Raw genomic sequence first — 26473 nt, 5'->3', positions numbered from 1 at the left:
CCATCACACACCCGATAGAATCCAGATATTTAATAACAGAATAGATCCATCACACACCAGATAGAATCCAGATATTTAATAACAGAATAGATCCATCACACACCAGATAGAATCCTGATATTTAATAACAGAATAGATCCATCACACACCCGATAGAATCCTGATATTTAATAACAGAATAGATCCATCACATACCCGATAGAATCCTGATATTTAATAACAGAATAGATCCATCACACACCCGATAGAATCCTGATATTTAATAACAGAATAGATCCATCACACACCAGATAGAATCCTGATATTTAATAACAGAATAGATCCATCACACACCCGATAGAATCCAGATATTTAATAACAGAATAGATCCATCACACACCAGATAGAATCCTGATATTTAATAACAGAATAGATCCATCACATACCCGATAGAATCCTGATATTTAATAACAGAATACATCCATCACACACCAGATAGAATCCTGATATTTAATAACAGAATAGATCCATCACACACCAGATAGAATCCTGATATTTAATAACAGAATAGATCCATCACACACCCGATAGAATCCTGATATTTAATAACAGAAGTGATCCATCACACACCCGATAGAATCCTGATATTTAATAACAGAATAGTTCCATCACACACCCGATAGAATCCAGATATTTAATAACTGAAGTGATCCATCACACACCCGATAGAATCCTGATATTTAATAACAGAATAGATCCATCACACACCCGATAGAATCCAGATATTTAATAACAGAATAGATCCATCACACACCAGATAGAATCCTGATATTTAATAACAGAATAGATCCATCACATACCCGATAGAATCCTGATATTTAATAACAGAATAGATCCATCACACACCCGATAGAATCCAGATATTTAATAACAGAAGTGATCCATCACACACCCGATAGAATCCTGATATTTAATAACAGAATAGATCCATCACACACCAGATAGAATCCTGATATTTAATAACAGAATAGATCCATCACACACCAGATAGAATCCTGATATTTAATAACAGAATAGACCCATCACACACCCGATAGAATCCTGATATTTAATAACAGAATAGATCCATCACACACCCGATAGAATCCAGATATTTAATAACAGAAGTGATCCATCACACACCCGATAGAATCCTGATATTTAATAACAGAATAGATCCATCACACACCAGATAGAATCCAGATATTTAATAACAGAATAGATCCATCACACACCCGATAGAATCCAGATATTTAATAACAGAAGTGATCCATCACACACCCGATAGAATCCTGATATTTAATAACAGAATAGATCCATCACACACCAGATAGAATCCTGATATTTAATAACTGAATAGATCCATCACACACCAGATAGAATCCTGATATTTAATAACAGAATAGATCCATCACACACCCGATAGAATCCAGATATTTAATAACAGAATTGACCCATCACACACCCGATAGAATCCTGATATTTAATAACAGAATAGATCCATCACACACCCGATAGAATCCAGATATTTAATAACAGAATAGATCCATCACACACCAGATAGAATCCAGATATTTAATAACAGAATAGATCCATCACACACCAGATAGAATCCTGATATTTAATAACAGAATAGATCCATCACACACCCGATAGAATCCAGATATTTAATAACAGAAGTGATCCATCACACACCAGATAGAATCCTGATATTTAATAACAGAATAGATCCATCACACACCCGATAGAATCCAGATATTTAATAACAGAATAGATCCATCACACACCCGATAGAATCCTGAAATTTAATAACAGAATAGATCCATCACACACCCGATAGAATCCTGATATTTAATAACAGAATAGATCCATCACACACCCGATAGAATCCTGATATTTAATAACAGAATAGACCCATCACACACCCGATAGAATCCAGATATTTAATAACAGAATAGATCCATCACATACCCGATAGAATCCAGATATTTAATAACAGAATAGTTCCATCACACACCAGATAGAATCCTGATATTTAATAACAGAATAGATCCATCACACACCAGATAGAATCCTGATATTTAATAACAGAATAGACCCATCACACACCCGATAGAATCCAGATATTTAATAACAGAATAGATCCATCACACACCAGATAGAATCCTGATATTTAATAACAGAATAGATCCATCACACACCAGATAGAATCCTGATATTTAATAACAGAATAGACCCATCACACACCCGATAGAATCCAGATATTTAATAACAGAATAGATCCATCACATACCCGATAGAATCCAGATATTTAATAACAGAATAGATCCATCACACACCAGATAGAATCCTGATATTTAATAACAGAATAGATCCATCACACACCAGATAGAATCCTGATATTTAATAACAGAATAGACCCATCACACACCCAATAGAATCCTGATATTTAATAACAGAATAGACCCATCACACACCCGATAGAATCCAGATATTTAATAACAGAATAGATCCATCACACACCAGATAGAATCCTGATATTTAATAACAGAATAGACCCATCACACACCCGATAGAATCCTGATATTTAATAACAGAATAGACCCATCACACACCCGATAGAATCCTGATATTAATAACAGAATAGATCCATCACACACCCGATAGAATCCTGATATTTAATAACAGAATACATCCATCACACACCAGATAGAATCCTGATATTTAATAACAGAATAGATCCATCACACACCAGATAGAATCCTGATATTAATAACAGAATAGATCCATCACACACCAGATAGAATCCTGATATTTAATAACAGAATAGATCCATCACACACCAGATAGAATCCTGATATTTAATAACAGAATAGATCCATCACACACCCGATAGAATCCTGATATTAATAACAGAATAGATCCATCACACACCAGATAGAATCCAGATATTTAATAACAGAATAGACCCATCACACACCCGATAGAATCCAGATATTAATAACAGAATAGATCCATCACACACCAGATAGAATCCTGATATTTAATAACAGAATAGATCCATCACACACCCGATAGAATCCTGATATTTAATAACAGAATAGATCCATCACACACCAGATAGAATCCTGATATTTAATAACAGAATAGATCCATCACACACCCGATAGAATCCTGATATTTAATAACAGAATAGACCCATCACACACCCGATAGAATCCTGATATTTAATAACAGAATAGATCCATCACACACCCGATAGAATCCTGATATTTAATAACAGAATAGATCCATCACACACCAGATAGAATCCTGATATTTAATAACAGAATAGATCCATCACATACCCGATAGAATCCTGATATTTAATAACAGAATAGATCCATCACACACCCGATAGAATCCTGATATTTAATAACAGAATAGATCCATCACACACCAGATAGAATCCTGATATTTAATAACAGAATAGATCCATCACACACCCGATAGAATCCTGATATTAATAACAGAATAGATCCATCACACACCAGATAGAATCCTGATATTTAATAACAGAATAGATCCATCACATACCCGATAGAATCCTGATATTTAATAACAGAATAGATCCATCACATACCCGATAGAATCCTGATATTTAATAACAGAATAGATCCATCACACACCCGATAGAATCCTGATATTTAATAACAGAATAGATCCATCACACACCAGATAGAATCCTGATATTTAATAACAGAATAGATCCATCACATACCCGATAGAATCCTGATATTTAATAACAGAATAGATCCATCACATACCCGATAGAATCCTGATATTTAATAACAGAATAGATCCATCACATACCCGATAGAATCCAGATATTTAATAACAGAATAGATCCATCACACACCAGATAGAATCCTTATATTTTATAACAGAATAGATCCATCACATACCCGATAGAATCCTGATATTTAATAACAGAATAGACCCATCACACACCAGATAGAATCCTTATATTTTATAACAGAATAGATCCATCACATACCCGATAGAATCCTGATATTTAATAACAGAATAGATCCATCACACAGCAGATAGAATCCTTATATTTTATAACAGAATAGATCCATCACACACCAGATAGAATCCTGATATTTAATAACAGAATAGATCCATCACACACCCGATAGAATCCTGATATTAATAACAGAATAGATCCATCACATACCAGATAGAATCCTGATATTTAATAACAGAATAGATCCATCACATACCCGATAGAATCCAGATATTTAATAACAGAATAGATCCATCACACACCCGATAGAATCCAGATATTTAATAACAGAATAGATCCATCACATACCCGATAGAATCCTGATATTTAATAACTGAATAGATCCATCACACACCCGATAGAATCCTGATATTTAATAACAGAATAGATCCATCACACACCAGATAGAATCCTGATATTTAATAACTGAATAGATCCATCACACACCCGATAGAATCCTGATATTTAATAACAGAAATGATCCATCACACACCCGATAGAATCCTGATATTTAATAACAGAATAGATCCATCACACACCAGATAGAATCCTGATATTTAATAACTGAATAGATCCATCACACACCAGATAGAATCCTGATATTTAATAACAGAATAGATCCATCACACACCCGATAGAATCCTGATATTTAATAACAGAATGGATCCATCACACACCCGATAGAATCCAGATATTTAATAACAGAAATGATCCATCACACACCCGATAGAATCCAGATATTTAATAACAGAATAGATCCATCACACACCAGATAGAATCCTGATATTAATAACAGAAATGATCCATCACACACCCGATAGAATCCAGATATTTAATAACAGAATAGATCCATCACACACCCGATAGAATCCTGATATTTAATAACAGAATAGATCCATCACACACCAGATAGAATCCTGATATTTAATAACAGAATAGATCCATCACACACCAGATAGAATCCTGATATTAATAACAGAATAGATCCATCACACACCAGATAGAATCTAGATATTTAATAACAGAATAGATCCATCACACACCCGATAGAATCCTGATATTTAATAACAGAATAGATCCATCACACACCCGATAGAATCCTGATATTTAATAACAGAATAGATCCATCACACACCAGATAGAACCCAGATATTTAATAACAGAATAGACCCATCACACACCCGATAGAATCCTGATATTTAATAACAGAATAGATCCATCACACACCCGATAGAATCCTGATATTTAATAACAGAATAGATCCATCACACACCAGATAGAACCCAGATATTTAATAACAGAATAGACCCATCACACACCCGATAGAATCCTGATATTTAATAACAGAATAGATCCATCACACACCAGATAGAATCCTGATATTTAATAACAGAATAGATCCATCACACACCCGATAGAATCCTGATATTTAATAACAGAATAGATCCATCACACACCCGATAGAATCCTGATATTTAATAACAGAATAGATCCATCACACACCAGATAGAATCCTGATATTTAATAACAGAATAGATCCATCACACACCCGATAGAATCCTGATATTTAATAACAGAATAGATCCATCACACACCAGATAGAATACTGATATTTAATAACAGAATAGATCCATCACACACCCGATAGAATCCTGATATTTAATAACAGAATAGATCCATCACACACCCGATAGAATCCAGATATTTAATAACAGAATAGATCCATCACACACCAGATAGAATCCAGATATTTAATAACAGAATAGATCCATCACACACCCGATAGAATCCAGATATTTAATAACAGAATAGATCCATCACACACCCGATAGAATCCTGATATTTAATAACAGAATAGATCCATCACACACCAGATAGAATACTGATATTTAATAACAGAATAGATCCATCACACACCCGATAGAATCCTGATATTTAATAACAGAATAGATCCATCACACACCCGATAGAATCCTGATATTTAATAACAGAATAGATCCATCACACACCAGATAGAATCCAGATATTTAATAACAGAATAGATCCATCACACACCCGATAGAATCCAGATATTTAATAACAGAATAGATCCATCACACACCCGATAGAATCCTGATATTTAATAACAGAATAGATCCATCACACACCTGATAGAATCCAGATATTTAATAACAGAATAGATCCATCACACACCAGATAGAATCCAGATATTTAATAACAGAATAGATCCATCACACACCCGATAGAATCCAGATATTTAATAACAGAATAGATCCATCACACACCCGATAGAATCCTGATATTTAATAACAGAATAGATCCATCACACACCCGATAGAATCCAGATATTTAATAACAGAATAGATCCATCACACACCCGATAGAATCCTGATATTTAATAACAGAATAGATCCATCACATACCCGATAGAATCCTGATATTTAATAACAGAATAGATCCATCACACACCCGATAGAATCCTGATATTTAATAACAGAATAGATCCATCACACACCCGATAGAATCCTGATATTTAATAACAGAATAGATCCATCACACACCCGATAGAATCCTGATATTTAATAACAGAATAGATCCATCACACACCCGACAGAATCCTGATATTTCATAACAGAATAGATCCATCACACACCCGACAGAATCCTGATATTTAATAACAGAATAGATCCATCACACACCCGATAGAATCCTGATATTTAATAACAGAATAGATCCATCACACACCCGATAGAATCCTGATATTTAATAACAGAATAGATCCATCACACACCCGATAGAATCCTGATATTTAATAACAGAATAGATCCATCACACACCAGATAGAATCCTGATATTTAATTACAGAATAGATCCATCACACAACCCGATAGAATCCTGATATTTAATAACAGAATAGATCCATCACACAACCCGATAGAATCCAGATATTTAATAACAGAATAGATCCATCACACACCCGATAGAATCCTGATATTTAATAACAGAATAGACCCATCACACACCCGATAGAATCCTGATATTTAATAACAGAATAGATCCATCACACAATCCGATAGAATCCTGATATTTAATAACAGAATAGATCCATCACACAAACCGATAGAATCCTGATATTTAATAACAGAATAGATCCATCACATACCCGATAGAATCCTGATATTTAATAACAGAATAGATCCATCACACACCCGATAGAATCCTGATATTTAATAACAGAATAGATCCATCACACACCCGATAGAATCCAGATATTTAATAACAGAATAGATCCATCACACACCCGATAGAATCCTGATATTTAATAACAGAATAGATCCATCACACACCAGATAGAATCCTGATATTTCATAACAGAATAGATCCATCACACACCCGATAGAATCCTGATATTTAATAACAGAATAGATCCATCACACACCCGATAGAATCCTGATATTTAATAACAGAATAGATCCATCACACACCAGATAGAATCCTGATATTTAATAACAGAATAGATCCATCACACACCCGATAGAATCCTGATATTTAATTACAGAATAGATCCATCACACAACCCGATAGAATCCTGATATTTGATAACAGAATAGATCCATCACACAACCCGATAGAATCCTGATATTTAATAACAGAATAGATCCATCACACAACCCGATAGAATCCTGATATTTAATAACAGAATAGATCCATCACACACCCGATAGAATCCTGATATTTAATAACAGAATAGATCCATCACACACCAGATAGAATCCTGATATTTAATAACAGAATAGATCCATCACACACCCGATAGAATCCTGATATTTAATAACAGAATAGATCCATCACACACCAGATAGAATCCTGATATTTAATAACAGAATAGATCCATCACACACCCGATAGAATCCTGATATTTAATAACAGAATAGATCCATCACACACCCGATAGAATCCAGATATTTAATAACAGAATAGATCCATCACACACCCGATAGAATCCTGATATTTAATTACAGAATAGATCCATCACACAACCCGATAGAATCCTGATATTTGATAACAGAATAGATCCATCACACAACCCGATAGAATCCTGATATTTAATAACAGAATAGATCCATCACACAACCCGATAGAATCCTGATATTTAATAACAGAATAGATCCATCACATACCCGATAGAATCCTGATATTTAATAACAGAATAGATCCATCACATACCCGATAGAATCCTGATATTTAATAACAGAATAGACCGATCACACACCCGATAGAATCCTGATATTTAAAAACAGAATAGATCCATCACACACCCGATAGAATCCTGATATTTAATAACAGAATAGACCCATCACACACCCGATAGAATCCAGATATTTAATAACAGAATAGATCCATCACACACCCGATAGAATCCAGATATTTAATAACAGAATAGATCCATCACACACCCGATAGAATCCTGATATTTAATAACAGAATAGATCCATCACACACCCGATAGAATCCAGATATTTAATAACAGAATAGATCCATCACACACCAGATAGAATCCTGATATTTAATAACAGAATAGATCCATCACATACCCGATAGAATCCTGATATTTAATAACAGAATAGACCCATCACACACCCGATAGAATCCTGATATTTATTAACAGAATAGATCCATCACACACCCGATAGAATCCTGATAATAATAACAGAATAGATCCATCACACACCCGATAGAATCCTGATATTTAATAACAGAATAGATCCATCACACACCCGATAGAATCCTGATATTTAATAACAGAATAGATCCATCACATACCCGATAGAATCCTGATATTTAATAACAGAATAGATCCATCACATACCCGATAGAATCCTGATATTTAATATGAGAATAGATCCATCACACACCCCATAGAATCCTGATATTTAATAACAGAATAGATCCATCACACACCAGATAGAATCCTGATATTTAATAACAGAATAGATCCATCACACACCCGATAGAATCCTGATATTTAATAACAGAATAGATCCATCACACACCCGATAGAATCCAGATATTTAATAACAGAATAGATCCATCACACACCCGATAGAATCCTGATATTTAATAACAGAATAGATCCATCACACACCCGATAGAATCCTGATATTTAATAACAGAATAGATCCATCACACACCCGATAGAATCCAGATATTTAATAACAGAATAGATCCATCACACACCCGATAGAATCCAGATATTTAATAACAGAATAGATCCATCACACACCAGATAGAATCCTGATATTTAATAACAGAATAGATCCATCACATACCCGATAGAATCCTGATATTTAATAACAGAATAGACCCATCACACACCCGATAGAATCCTGATATTTATTAACAGAATAGATCCATCACACACCCGATAGAATCCTGATAATAATAACAGAATAGATCCATCACACACCCGATAGAATCCTGATATTTAATAACAGAATAGATCCATCACATACCCGATAGAATCCTGATATTTAATAACAGAATAGATCCATCACATACCCGATAGAATCCTGATATTTAATAACAGAATAGATCCATCACACACCCCATAGAATCCTGATATTTAATAACAGAATAGATCCATCACACACCAGATAGAATCATGATATTTAATAACAGAATAGATCCATCACACACCCGATAGAATCCTGATATTTAATAACAGAATAGATCCATCACACACCCGATAGAATCCTGATATTTAATAACAGAATAGATCCATCACACACCCGATAGAATCCAGATATTTAATAACAGAATAGATCCATCACACACCAGATAGAATCCTGATATTTAATAACAGAATAGACCCATCACACACCCGATAGAATCCTGATATTTATTAACAGAATAGATCCATCACACACCCGATAGAATCCTGATAATAATAACAGAATAGATCCATCACACACCCGATAGAATCCTGATATTTAATAACAGAATAGATCCATCACACACCCGATAGAATCCTGATATTAATAACAGAATAGATCCATCACACACCCGATAGAATCCTGATATTTAATAACAGAATAGACCCATCACACACCCGATAGAATCCTGATAATAATAACAGAATAGATCCATCACACACCCGATAGAATCCTGATATTTAATAACAGAATAGATCCATCACACACCCGATAGAATCCTGATATTAATAACAGAATAGATCCATCACACACCCGATAGAATCCTGATATTTAATAACAGAATAGACCCATCACACACCCGATAGAATCCTGATATTAATAACAGAATAGATCCATCACACACCCGATAGAATCCTGATAATAATAACAGAATAGATCCATCACACACCCGATAGAATCCTGATATTTAATAACAGAATAGATCCATCACATACCCGATAGAATCCTGATATTTAATATGAGAATAGATCCATCACACACCCCATAGAATCCTGATATTTAATAACAGAATAGATCCATCACACACCAGATAGAATCCTGATATTTAATAACAGAATAGATCCATCACACACCCGATAGAATCCTGATATTTAATAACAGAATAGATCCATCACACACCCGATAGAATCCAGATATTTAATAACAGAATAGATCCATCACACACCCGATAGAATCCTGATATTTAATAACAGAATAGATCCATCACACACCAGATAGAATCCTGATATTTAATAACAGAATAGATCCATCACATACCCGATAGAATCCTGATATTTAATAACAGAATAGACCCATCACACACCCGATAGAATCCTGATATTTATTAACAGAATAGATCCATCACACACCCGATAGAATCCTGATAATAATAACAGAATAGATCCATCACACACCCGATAGAATCCTGATATTTAATAACAGAATAGATCCATCACACACCCGATAGAATCCTGATATTTAATAACAGAATAGATCCATCACATACCCGATAGAATCCTGATATTTAATATGAGAATAGATCCATCACACACCCCATAGAATCCTGATATTTAATAACAGAATAGATCCATCACACACCAGATAGAATCCTGATATTTAATAACAGAATAGATCCATCACACACCCGATAGAATCCTGATATTTAATAACAGAATAGATCCATCACACACCCGATAGAATCCAGATATTTAATAACAGAATAGATCCATCACACACCCGATAGAATCCTGATATTTAATAACAGAATAGATCCATCACACACCCGATAGAATCCAGATATTTAATAACAGAATAGATCCATCACACACCCGATAGAATCCAGATATTTAATAACAGAATAGATCCATCACACACCCGATAGAATCCAGATATTTAATAACAGAATAGATCCATCACACACCAGATAGAATCCTGATATTTAATAACAGAATAGATCCATCACATACCCGATAGAATCCTGATATTTAATAACAGAATAGACCCATCACACACCCGATAGAATCCTGATATTTATTAACAGAATAGATCCATCACACACCCGATAGAATCCTGATAATAATAACAGAATAGATCCATCACACACCCGATAGAATCCTGATATTTAATAACAGAATAGATCCATCACATACCCGATAGAATCCTGATATTTAATAACAGAATAGATCCATCACATACCCGATAGAATCCTGATATTTAATAACAGAATAGATCCATCACACACCCCATAGAATCCTGATATTTAATAACAGAATAGATCCATCACACACCAGATAGAATCCTGATATTTAATAACAGAATAGATCCATCACACACCCGATAGAATCCTGATATTTAATAACAGAATAGATCCATCACACACCCGATAGAATCCAGATATTTAATAACAGAATAGATCCATCACACACCCGATAGAATCCTGATATTTAATAACAGAATAGATCCATCACACACCAGATAGAATCCTGATATTTAATAACAGAATAGATCCATCACACACCAGATAGAATCCTGATATTTAATAACAGAATAGATCCATCACATACCCGATAGAATCCTGATATTTAATAACAGAATAGACCCATCACACACCCGATAGAATCCTGATATTTATTAACAGAATAGATCCATCACACACCCGATAGAATCCTGATAATAATAACAGAATAGATCCATCACATACCCGATAGAATCCTGATATTTATTAACAGAATAGATCCATCACACACCCGATAGAATCCTGATAATAATAACAGAATAGACCCATCACACACCCGATAGAATCCTGATATTTAATAACAGAATAGATCCATCACATACCCGATAGAATCCTGATATTTAATAACAGAATAGATCCATCACACACCAGATAGAATCCTGATATTTAATAACAGAATAGATCCATCACACACCCGATAGAATCCTGATATTTAATAACAGAATAGATCCATCACACACCCGATAGAATCCAGATATTTAATAACAGAATAGATCCATCACACACCCGATAGAATCCTGATATTTAATAACAGAATAGATCCATCACACACCAGATAGAATCCTGATATTTAATAACAGAATAGATCCATCACACACCCGATAGAATCCTGATATTTAATAACAGAATAGATCCATCACACACCCGATAGAATCCAGATATTTAATAACAGAATAGATCCATCACACACCCGATAGAATCCAGATATTTAATAACAGAATAGATCCATCACACACCCGATAGAATCCTGATATTTAATAACAGAATAGATCCATCACACACCCGATAGAATCCAGATATTTAATAACAGAATAGATCCATCACACACCAGATAGAATCCAGATATTTAATAACAGAATAGATCCATCACACACCCGATAGAATCCAGATATTAAATAACAGAATAGATCCATCACACACCCGATAGAATCCAGATATTTAATAACAGAATAGATCCATCACACACCCGATAGAATCCAGATATTTAATAACAGAATAGATCCATCACACACCCGATAGAATCCAGATATTTAATAACAGAATAGATCCATCACACACCCGATAGAATCCAGATATTTAATAACAGAATAGATCCATCACACACCCGATAGAATCCAGATATTTAATAACAGAATAGATCCATCACACACCCGATAGAATCCAGATATTTAATAACAGAATAGTTCCATCACACACCTGATAGAATCCAGATATTTAATAACAGAATAGATCCATCACACACCCGATAGAATCCAGATATTTAATAACAGAATAGATCCATCACACACCCGATAGAATCCAGATATTTAATAACAGAATAGATCCATCACACACCCGATAGAATCCAGATATTTAATAACAGAATAGATCCATCACACACCCGATAGAATCCAGATATTTAATAACAGAATAGATCCATCACACACCCGATAGAATCCAGATATTTAATAACAGAATAGATCCATCACAACACCCGATAGAATCCAGATATTTAATAACAGAATAGATCCATCACACACCCGATAGAATCCAGATATTTAATAACAGAATAGATCCATCACACACCCGATAGAATCCAGATATTTAATAACAGAATAGATCTATCACACACCCGATAGAATCCAGATATTTAATAACAGAATAGATCCATCACACAACCCGATAGAATCCTGATATTTAATAACAGAATAGACCCATCACACACCCGATAGAATCCTGATATTTAATAACAGAATAGATCCATCACACACCCGATAGAATCCTGATATTTAAAAACAGAATAGATCCATCACACACCCGATAGAATCCTGAGATTTAATAACAGAATAGATCCATCACACAACCCGATAGAATCCTGATATTTAATAACAGAATAGACCCATCACACACCCGATAGAATCCTGATATTTAATAACAGAATAGATCCATCACACACCCGATAGAATCCTGATATTTAATAACAGAATAGATCCATCACACACCCGATAGAATCCTGAGATTTAATAACAGAATAGATCCATCACACAACCCGATAGAATCCTGATATTTAATAACAGAATAGACCCATCACACACCCGATAGAATCCTGATATTTAATAACAGAATAGATCCATCACACACCCGATAGAATCCTGATATTTAATAACAGAATAGATCCATCACACACCCCGATAGAATCCTGATATTTAATAACAGAATAGATCCATCACACACCCGATAGAATCCTGATATTTAATAACAGAATAGATCCATCACACACCCGATAGAATCCTGATATTTAATAACAGAATAGATCCATCACACACCCGATAGAATCCTGATATTTAATAACAGAATAGATCCATCACACACCCGATAGAATCCTGATATTTAATAACAGAATAGATCCATCACACACCCGATAGAATCCTGATATTTAATAACAGAATAGATCCATCACACACCCGATAGAATCCTGATATTTAATAACAGAATAGATCCATCACACACCCGATAGAATCCTGATATTTAATAACAGAATAGATCCATCACACACCCGATAGAATCCTGATATTTAATAACAGAATAGATCCATCACACACCCGATAGAATCCTGATATTTAATAACAGAATAGATCCATCACACACCCGATAGAATCCAGATATTTAATAACAGAATAGATCCATCACACACCCGATAGAATCCAGATATTTAATAACAGAATAGATCCATCACACACCCGATAGAATCCAGATATTTAATAACAGAATAGATCCATCACACACCCGATAGAATCCAGATATTTAATAACAGAATAGATCCATCACACACCCGATAGAATCCTGAGATTTAATAACAGAATAGATCCATCACACAACCCGATAGAATCCTGATATTTAATAACAGAATAGACCCATCACACACCCGATAGAATCCTGATATTTAATAACAGAATAGATCCATCACACACCCGATAGAATCCTGATATTTAATAACAGAATAGATCCATCACACACCCGATAGAATCCTGATATTTAATAACAGAATAGATCCATCACACACCCCGATAGAATCCTGATATTTAATAACAGAATAGATCCATCACACACCCGATAGAATCCTGATATTTAATAACAGAATAGATCCATCACACACCCGATAGAATCCTGATATTTAATAACAGAATAGATCCATCACACACCCGATAGAATCCTGATATTTAATAACAGAATAGATCCATCACACACCCGATAGAATCCTGATATTTAATAACAGAATAGATCCATCACACACCCGATAGAATCCTGATATTTAATAACAGAATAGATCCATCACACACCCGATAGAATCCTGATATTTAATAACAGAATAGATCCATCACACACCCGATAGAATCCTGATATTTAATAACAGAATAGATCCATCACACACCCGATAGAATCCTGATATTTAATAACAGAATAGATCCATCACACACCCCGATAGAATCCTGATATTTAATAACAGAATAGATCCATCACACACCCGATAGAATCCTGATATTTAATAACAGAATAGATCCATCACACACCCGATAGAATCCTGATATTTAAAAACAGAATAGATCCATCACACACCCGATAGAATCCTGATATTTAAAAACAGAATAGATCCATCACACACCCGATAGAATCCTGATATTTAATAACAGAATAGATCCATCACACACCAGATAGAATCCAGATATTTAATAACAGAATAGATCCATCACACACCCGATAGAATCCTGATATTTAATAACAGAATAGACCCATCACACACCCGATAGAATCCAGATATTTAATAACAGAATAGATCCATCACACACCCGATAGAATCCAGATATTTAATAACAGAATAGATCCATCACACACCCGATAGAATCCAGATATTTAATAACAGAATAGATCCATCACACACCCGATAGAATCCTGATATTTAAAAACAGAATAGATCCATCACACACCAGATAGAATCCAGATATTTAATAACAGAATAGATCCATCACACACCCGATAGAATCCTGATATTTAATAACAGAATAGATCCATCACACACCCGATAGAATCCAGATATTTAATAACAGAATAGATCCATCACACACCCGATAGAATCCTGATATTCAAAAACAGAATAGATCCATCACACACCAGATAGAATCCAGATATTTAATAACAGAATAGATCCATCACACACCCGATAGAATCCTGATATTTAAAAACAGAATAGATCCATCACACACCAGATAGAATCCAGATATTTAATAACAGAATAGATCCATCACACACCCGATAGAATCCTGATATTTAAAAACAGAATAGATCCATCACACACCAGATAGAATCCAGATATTTAATAACAGAATAGATCCATCACACACCCGATAGAATCCTGATATTTAATAACAGAATAGATCCATCACACACCCGATAGAATCCTGATATTTAATAACAGAATAGATCCATCACACACCCGATAGAATCCTGATATTTAAAAACAGAATAGATCCATCACACACCCGATAGAATCCTGATATTTAAAAACAGAATAGATCCATCACACACCCGATAGAATCCTGATATTTAATAACAGAATAGATCCATCACACACCAGATAGAATCCAGATATTTAATAACAGAATAGATCCATCACACACCCGATAGAATCCTGATATTTAATAACAGAATAGACCCATCACACACCCGATAGAATCCAGATATTTAATAACAGAATAGATCCATCACACACCCGATAGAATCCAGATATTTAATAACAGAATAGATCCATCACACACCCGATAGAATCCAGATATTTAATAACAGAATAGATCCATCACACACCCGATAGAATCCTGATATTTAAAAACAGAATAGATCCATCACACACCAGATAGAATCCAGATATTTAATAACAGAATAGATCCATCACACACCCGATAGAATCCTGATATTTAATAACAGAATAGATCCATCACACACCCGATAGAATCCAGATATTTAATAACAGAATAGATCCATCACACACCCGATAGAATCCAGATATTTAATAACAGAATAGATCCATCACACACCCGATAGAATCCAGATATTTAATAACAGAATAGATCCATCACACACCCGATAGAATCCAGATATTTAATAACAGAATAGATCCATCACACACCAGATAGAATCCTGATATTTAATAACAGAATAGATCCATCACACACCCGATAGAATCCTGATATTTAATAACAGAATAGATCCATCACACACCCGATAGAATCCAGATATTTAATAACAGAATAGATCCATCACACACCAGATAGAATCCTGATATTTAATAACAGAATAGATCCATCACACACCCGATAGAATCCAGATATTTAATAACAGAATAGACCCATCACACACCCGATAGAATCCTGATATTTAATAACAGAATAGATCCATCACACACCCGATAGAATCCTGATATTTAATAACAGAATAGATCCATCACACACCCGATAGAATCCTGATATTTAATAACAGAATAGACCCATCACACACCCGATAGAATCCTGATATTTAATAACAGAATAGATCCATCACACACCCGATAGAATCCTGATATTTAATAACAGAATAGACCCATCACACACCCGATAGAATCCTGATATTTAATAACAGAATAGATCCATCACACACCCGATAGAATCCTGATATTTAATAACAGAATAGACCCATCACACACCCGATAGAATCCTGATATTTAATAACAGAATAGATCCATCACACACCCGATAGAATGCTGATAATAACAGAATAGATCCATCACACACCCGAAAGAATCCAGATATTTAATAACAGAATAGATCCATCACACACCCGATAGAATCCAGATATTTAATAACAGAATAGATCCATCACACACCCGATAGAATCCAGATATTTAATAACAGAATAGATCCATCACACACCCGATAGAATCCTGATATTTAATAACAGAATAGATCCATCACACACCCGATAGAATCCTGATATTAATAACAGAATAGATCAATCACATACCAGATAGAATCCTGATATTTAATAACAGAATAGATCAATCACATACCTGATAGAATCCTGATATTTAATAACAGAATAGATCCATCACACACCCGATAGAATCCAGATATTTAATAACAGAATAGATCCATCACACACCCGATAGAATCCTGATATTTAATAACAGAATAGACCCATCACACACCCGATAGAATCCTGATATTTAATAACAGAATAGATCCATCACACACCCGATAGAATCCTGATATTTAATAACAGAATAGACCCATCACACACCCGATAGAATCCTGATATTTAATAACAGAATAGACCCATCACACACCCGATAGAATCCTGATATTTAATAACAGAATAGATCCATCACACACCCGATAGAATCCTGATATTTAATAACAGAATAGATCCATCACACACCCGATAGAATCCAGATATTTAATAACAGAATAGACCCATCACACACCCGATAGAATCCAGATATTTAATAACAGAATAGACCCATCACACACCCGATAGAATCCAGATATTTAATAACAGAATAGATCCATCACACACCCGATAGAATCCTGATATTTAATAACAGAATAGACCCATCACACACCCGATAGAATCCTGATATTTAATAACAGAATAGATCCATCACACACCCGATAGAATCCTGATATTTAATAACAGAATAGACCCATCACACACCCGATAGAATCCTGATATTTAATAACAGAATAGACCCATCACACACCCGATAGAATCCTGATATTTAATAACAGAATAGATCCATCACACACCCGATAGAATCCTGATATTTAATAACAGAATAGACCCATCACACACCCGATAGAATCCTGATATTTAATAACAGAATAGATCCATCACACACCCGATAGAATCCTGATATTTAATAACAGAATAGACCCATCACACACCCGATAGAATCCTGATATTTAATAACAGAATAGACCCATCACACACCCGATAGAATCCTGATATCTAATAACAGAATAGATCCATCACACACCCGATAGAATCCTGATATTTAATAACAGAATAGATCCATCACACACCCGATAGAATCCTGATATTTAATAACAGAATAGACCCATCACACACCCGATAGAATCCTGATATTTAATAACAGAATAGATCCATCACACACCCGATAGAATCCTGATATTTAATAACAGAATAGATCCATCACACACCCGATAGAATCCTGATATTTAATAACAGAATAGATCCATCACATACCCGATAGAATCCAGATATTTAATAACAGAATAGATCCATCACACACCAGATAGAATCCTGATATTTAATAACAGAATAGATCCATCACACTCCAGATAGAATCCTGATATTTAATAACAGAATAGATCCATCACACACCAGATAGAATCCTGATATTAATAACAGAATAGATCCATCACACACCCGATAGAATCCAGATATTTAATAACAGAATAGATCCATCACACACCAGATAGAATCCAGATATTTAATAACAGAATAGATCCATCACACACCCGATAGAATCCAGATATTTAATAACAGAATAGATCCATCACACACCCGATAGAATCCAGATATTTAATAACAGAATAGATCCATCACACACCAGATAGAATCCAGATATTTAATAACAGAATAGATCCATCACACACCCGATAGAATCCAGATATTTAATAACAAAATAGATCCATCACACACCCGATAGAATCCTGATATTAATAACAGAATAGATCCATCACACACCCGATAGAATCCAGATATTTAATAACAGAACAGATCCATCACACACCAGATAGAATCCAGATATTTAATAACAGAATAGATCCATCACACACCCGATAGAATCCAGATATTTAATAACAGAATAGATCCATCACACACCCGATGGAATCCTGATATTTAATAACAGAATAGATCCATCACACACCCGATAGAATCCTGATATTTAATAACAGAACAGATCCATCACACACCAGATAGAATCCAGATATTTAATAACAGAATAGATCCATCACACACCCGATAGAATCCAGATATTTAATAACAGAATAGATCCATCACACACCCGATGGAATCCTGATATTTAATAACAGAATAGATCCATCACACACCCGATAGAATCCTGATATTTAATAACAGAATAGATCCATCACACACCCGATAGAATCCAGATATTTAATAACAGAATAGATCCATCACACACCCGATGGAATCCTGATATTTAATAACAGAATAGATCCATCACACACCCGATAGAATCCTGATATTTAATAACAGAATAGAACCATCACACACCCGATATAATCCAGATATTTAATAACAGAATAGATCCATCACACACCCGATAGAATCCTGATATTCAATAACAGAATAGATCCATCACACACCCGATAGAATCCTGATATTTAATAACAGAATAGATCCATCACACACCCGATAGAATCCTGATATTTAATAACAGAATAGATCCATCACACACCCGATATAATCCAGATATTTAATAACAGAATAGATCCATCACACACCCGATAGAATCCTGATATTTAATAACAGAATAGATCCATCACACACCCGAAAGAATCCAGATATTTAATAACAGAATAGATCCATCACACACCCGATAGAATCCAGATATTTAATAACAGAATAGATCCATCACACACCCGATAGAATCCTGATATTTAATAACAGAATAGATCCATCACACACCCGATAGAATCCAGATATTTAATAACAGAATAGATCCATCACACACCCGATAGAATCCTGATATTTAATAACAGAATAGATCCATCACACACCCGATAGAATCCTGATATTTAATAACAGAATAGACCCATCACACACCCGATAGAATCCTGATATTTAATAACAGAATAGACCCATCACACACCCGATAGAATCCTGATATTTAATAACAGAATAGACCCATCACACACCCGATAGAATCCTGATATTTAATAACAGAATAGATCCATCACACACCCGATAGAATCCTGATATTTAATAACAGAATTGACCCATCACACACCCGATAGAATCCTGATATTTAATAACAGAATAGATCCATCACACAACCGATAGAATCCTGATATTTAATAACAGAATAGATCCATCACACACCAGATAGAATCCAGATATTTAATAACAGAATAGATCCATCACACACCAGATAGAATCCTGATATTTAATAACAGAATAGATCCATCACACACCCGATAGAATCCAGATATTTAATAACAGAATAGATCCATCACACAACCGATAGAATCCTGATATTTAATAACAGAATAGATCCATCACACACCAGATAGAATCCAGATATTTAATAACAGAATAGATCCATCACACACCAGATAGAATCCTGATATTTAATAACAGAATAGACCCATCACACACCCGATAGAATCCAGATATTTAATAACAGAATAGATCCATCACACACCCGATAGAATCCTGATATTTAATAACAGAATAGATCCATCACACAACCGATAGAATCCTGATATTTAATAACAGAATAGATCCATCACACACCCGATAGAATCCTGATATTTAATAACAGAATAGATCCATCACACACCAGATAGAATCCTGATATTTAATAACAGAATAGATCCATCACACTCCAGATAGAATCCTGATATTTAATAACAGAATAGATCCATCACACACCCGATAGAATCCTGATATTTAATAACAGAATAGATCCATCACACACCCGATAGAATCCTGATATTTAATAACAGAATAGATCCATCACACATCCGATAGAATCCAGATATTTAATAACAGAATAGACCCATCACACACCCGATAGAATCCTGATATTAATAACAGAATAGATCCATCACACACCCGATAGATTCCTGATATTTAATAACAGAATAGATCCATCACACACCCGATAGAATCCTGATATTTAATAACAGAATAGATCCATCACACACCCGATAGAATCCTGATATTTAATAACAGAATAGATCCATCACACACCCGATATAATCCAGATATTTAATAACAGAATAGATCCATCACACACCCGATAGAATCCAGATATTTAATAACAGAATAGACCCATCACACACCCGATAGAATCCTGATATTTAATAACAGAATAGATCCATCACACACCCGATAGAATCCAGATATTTAATAACAGAATAGATCCATCACACACCCGATAGAATCCTGATATTAATAACAGAATAGATCCATCACATACCCGATAGAATCCTGATATTAATAACAGAATAGATCCATCACATACCCGATAGAATCCTGATATTAATAACAGAATAGATCCATCACACACCCGATAGAATCCTGATATTTAATAACAGAATAGATCCATCACATACCCGATGGAATCCTGATATTTAATAACAGAATAGATCCATCACACACCCGATAGAATCCTGATATTTAATAACAGAATAGATCCATCACACACCAGATAGAATCCTGATATTTAATAACAGAATAGATCCATCACACTCCAGATAGAATCCTGATATTTAATAACAGAATAGATCCATCACACACCCGATAGAATCCTGATATTTAATAACAGAATAGATCCATCACACACCCGATAGAATCCTGATATTTAATAACAGAATAGATCCATCACACATCCGATAGAATCCAGATATTTAATAACAGAATAGACCCATCACACACCCGATAGAATCCTGATATTAATAACAGAATAGATCCATCACACACCCGATAGATTCCTGATATTTAATAACAGAATAGATCCATCACACACCCGATAGAATCCTGATATTTAATAACAGAATAGATCCATCACACACCCGATAGAATCCTGATATTTAATAACAGAATAGATCCATCACACACCCGATATAATCCAGATATTTAATAACAGAATAGATCCATCACACACCCGATAGAATCCAGATATTTAATAACAGAATAGACCCATCACACACCCGATAGAATCCTGATATTTAATAACAGAATAGATCCATCACACACCCGATAGAATCCAGATATTTAATAACAGAATAGATCCATCACACACCCGATAGAATCCTGATATTAATAACAGAATAGATCCATCACATACCCGATGGAATCCTGATATTTAATAACAGAATAGATCCATCACACACCCGATAGAATCCTGATATTAATAACAGATTAGATCCATCACATACCCGATAGAATCCTGATATTTAATAACAGAATAGACCCATCACACACCCGATAGAATCCTGATATTTAATAACAGAATAGATCCATCACACACCCGATAGAATCCAGATATTTAATAACAGAATAGACCCATCACACACCCGATAGAATCCTGATATTTAATAACAGAATAGATCCATCACACACCAGATAGAATCCTGATATTTAATAACAGAATAGATCCATCACACACCCGATAGAATCCAGATATTTAATAACAGAATAGATCCATCACATACCCGATAGAATCCTGATATTTAATAACAGAATAGACCCATCACACACCCGATAGAATCCTGATATTTAATAACAGAATAGACCCATCACACACCCGATAGAATCCTGATATTTACTAACAGAATAGACCCATCACACACCAGATAGAATCCTGATATTTAATAACAGAATAGATCCATCACACACCCGATAGAATCCAGATATTTAATAACAGAATAGATCCATCACATACCCGATAGAATCCTGATATTTAATAACAGAATAGACCCATCACACACCCGATAGAATCCTGATATTTAATAACAGAATAGACCCATCACACACCCGATAGAATCCTGATATTTAATAACAGAATAGACCCATCACACACCCGATAGAATCCTGATATTTAATAACAGAATAGACCCATCACACACCCGATAGAATCCTGATATTTAATAACAGAATAGACCCATCACACACCCGATAGAATCCTGATATTTAATAACAGAATAGACCCATCACACACCCGATAGAATCCTGATATTTAATAACAGAATAGATCCATCACATACCCGATAGAATCCTGATATTTAATAACAGAATAGACCCATCACACACCCGATAGAATCCTGATATTTAATAACAGAATAGATCCATCACACACCCGATAGAATCCAGATATTTAATAACAGAATAGATCCATCACACACCAGATAGAATCCTGATATTTAATAACAGAATAGATCCATCACACACCAGATAGAATCCTGATATTTAATAACAGAATAGATCCATCACACACCCGATAGAATCCAGATATTTAATAACAGAATAGATCCATCACACACCCGATAGAATCCAGATATTTAATAACAGAATAGATCCATCACACACCCGATAGAATCCAGATATTTAATAACAGAATAGATCCATCACACACCCGATAGAATCCTGATATTTAATAACAGAATAGATCCATCACACACCCGATAGAATCCAGATATTTAATAACAGAATAGATCCATCACACACCCGATAGAATCCTGATATTTAATAACAGAATAGATCCATCACACACCAGATAGAATCCTGATATTTAATAACAGAATAGATCCATCACACACCAGATAGAATCCAGATATTTAATAACAGAATAGATCCATCACACACCCGATAGAATCCTGATATTTAATAACAGAATAGATCCATCACACACCCGATAGAATCCTGATATTTAATAACAGAATAGACCCATCACACACCCGATAGAATCCTGATATTAATAACAGAATAGATCCATCACACACCCGATAGATTCCTGATATTTAATAACAGAATAGATCCATCACACACCCGATAGAATCCTGATATTTAATAACAGAATAGATCCATCACACACCCGATAGAATCCTGATATTTAATAACAGAATAGATCCATCACACACCCGATATAATCCAGATATTTAATAACAGAATAGATCCATCACACACCCGATAGAATCCAGATATTTAATAACAGAATAGACCCATCACACACCCGATAGAATCCTGATATTTAATAACAGAATAGATCCATCACACACCCGATAGAATCCAGATATTTAATAACAGAATAGATCCATCACACACCCGATAGAATCCTGATATTAATAACAGAATAGATCCATCACATACCCGATGGAATCCTGATATTTAATAACAGAATAGATCCATCACATACCCGATAGAATCCTGATATTTAATAACAGAATAGATCCATCACACACCAGATAGAATCCAGATATTTAATAACAGAATAGATCCATCACACACCCGATAGAATCCTGATATTAATAACAGAATAGATCCATCACATACCCGATGGAATCCTGATATTTAATAACAGAATAGATCCATCACATACCCGATAGAATCCAGATATTTAATAACAGAATAGATCCATCACACACCCGATAGAATCCAGATATTTAATAACAGAATAGATCCATCACACACCCGATAGAATCCTGATATTTAATAACAGAATAGATCCATCACACACCCGATAGAATCCAGATATTTAATAACAGAATAGATCCACCACACACCCGATAGAATCCTGATATTTAATAACAGAATAGATCCATCACACACCAGATAGAATCCTGATATTTAATAACAGAATAGATCCATCACACACCAGATAGAATCCAGATATTTAATAACAGAATAGATCCATCACACACCCGATAGAATCCTGATATTTAATAACAGAATAGATCCATCACACACCCGATAGAATCCTGATATTTAATAACAGAATAGACCCATCACACACCCGATAGAATCCTGATATTAATAACAGAATAGATCCATCACACACCCGATAGATTCCTGATATTTAATAACAGAATAGATCCATCACACACCCGATAGAATCCTGATATTTAATAACAGAATAGATCCATCACACACCCGATAGAATCCTGATATTTAATAACAGAATAGATCCATCACACACCCGATATAATCCAGATATTTAATAACAGAATAGATCCATCACACACCCGATAGAATCCAGATATTTAATAACAGAATAGACCCATCACACACCCGATAGAATCCTGATATTTAATAACAGAATAGATCCATCACACACCCGATAGAATCCAGATATTTAATAACAGAATAGATCCATCACACACCCGATAGAATCCTGATATTAATAACAGAATAGATCCATCACATACCCGATGGAATCCTGATATTTAATAACAGAATAGATCCATCACATACCCGATAGAATCCTGATATTTAATAACAGAATAGATCCATCACACACCAGATAGAATCCTGATATTTAATAACAGAATAGATCCATCACACACCAGATAGAATCCTGATATTTAATAACAGAATAGATCCATCACACTCCAGATAGAATCCTGATATTTAATAACAGAATAG

This window comes from Heterodontus francisci, chromosome 14 (genome assembly GCF_036365525.1).
Source record: "Heterodontus francisci isolate sHetFra1 chromosome 14, sHetFra1.hap1, whole genome shotgun sequence".
Taxonomy (NCBI): domain Eukaryota; kingdom Metazoa; phylum Chordata; class Chondrichthyes; order Heterodontiformes; family Heterodontidae; genus Heterodontus; species Heterodontus francisci.
The sequence above is the reverse complement of the archived record's forward strand: the minus strand, read 5'-3'. Positions refer to the sequence as shown.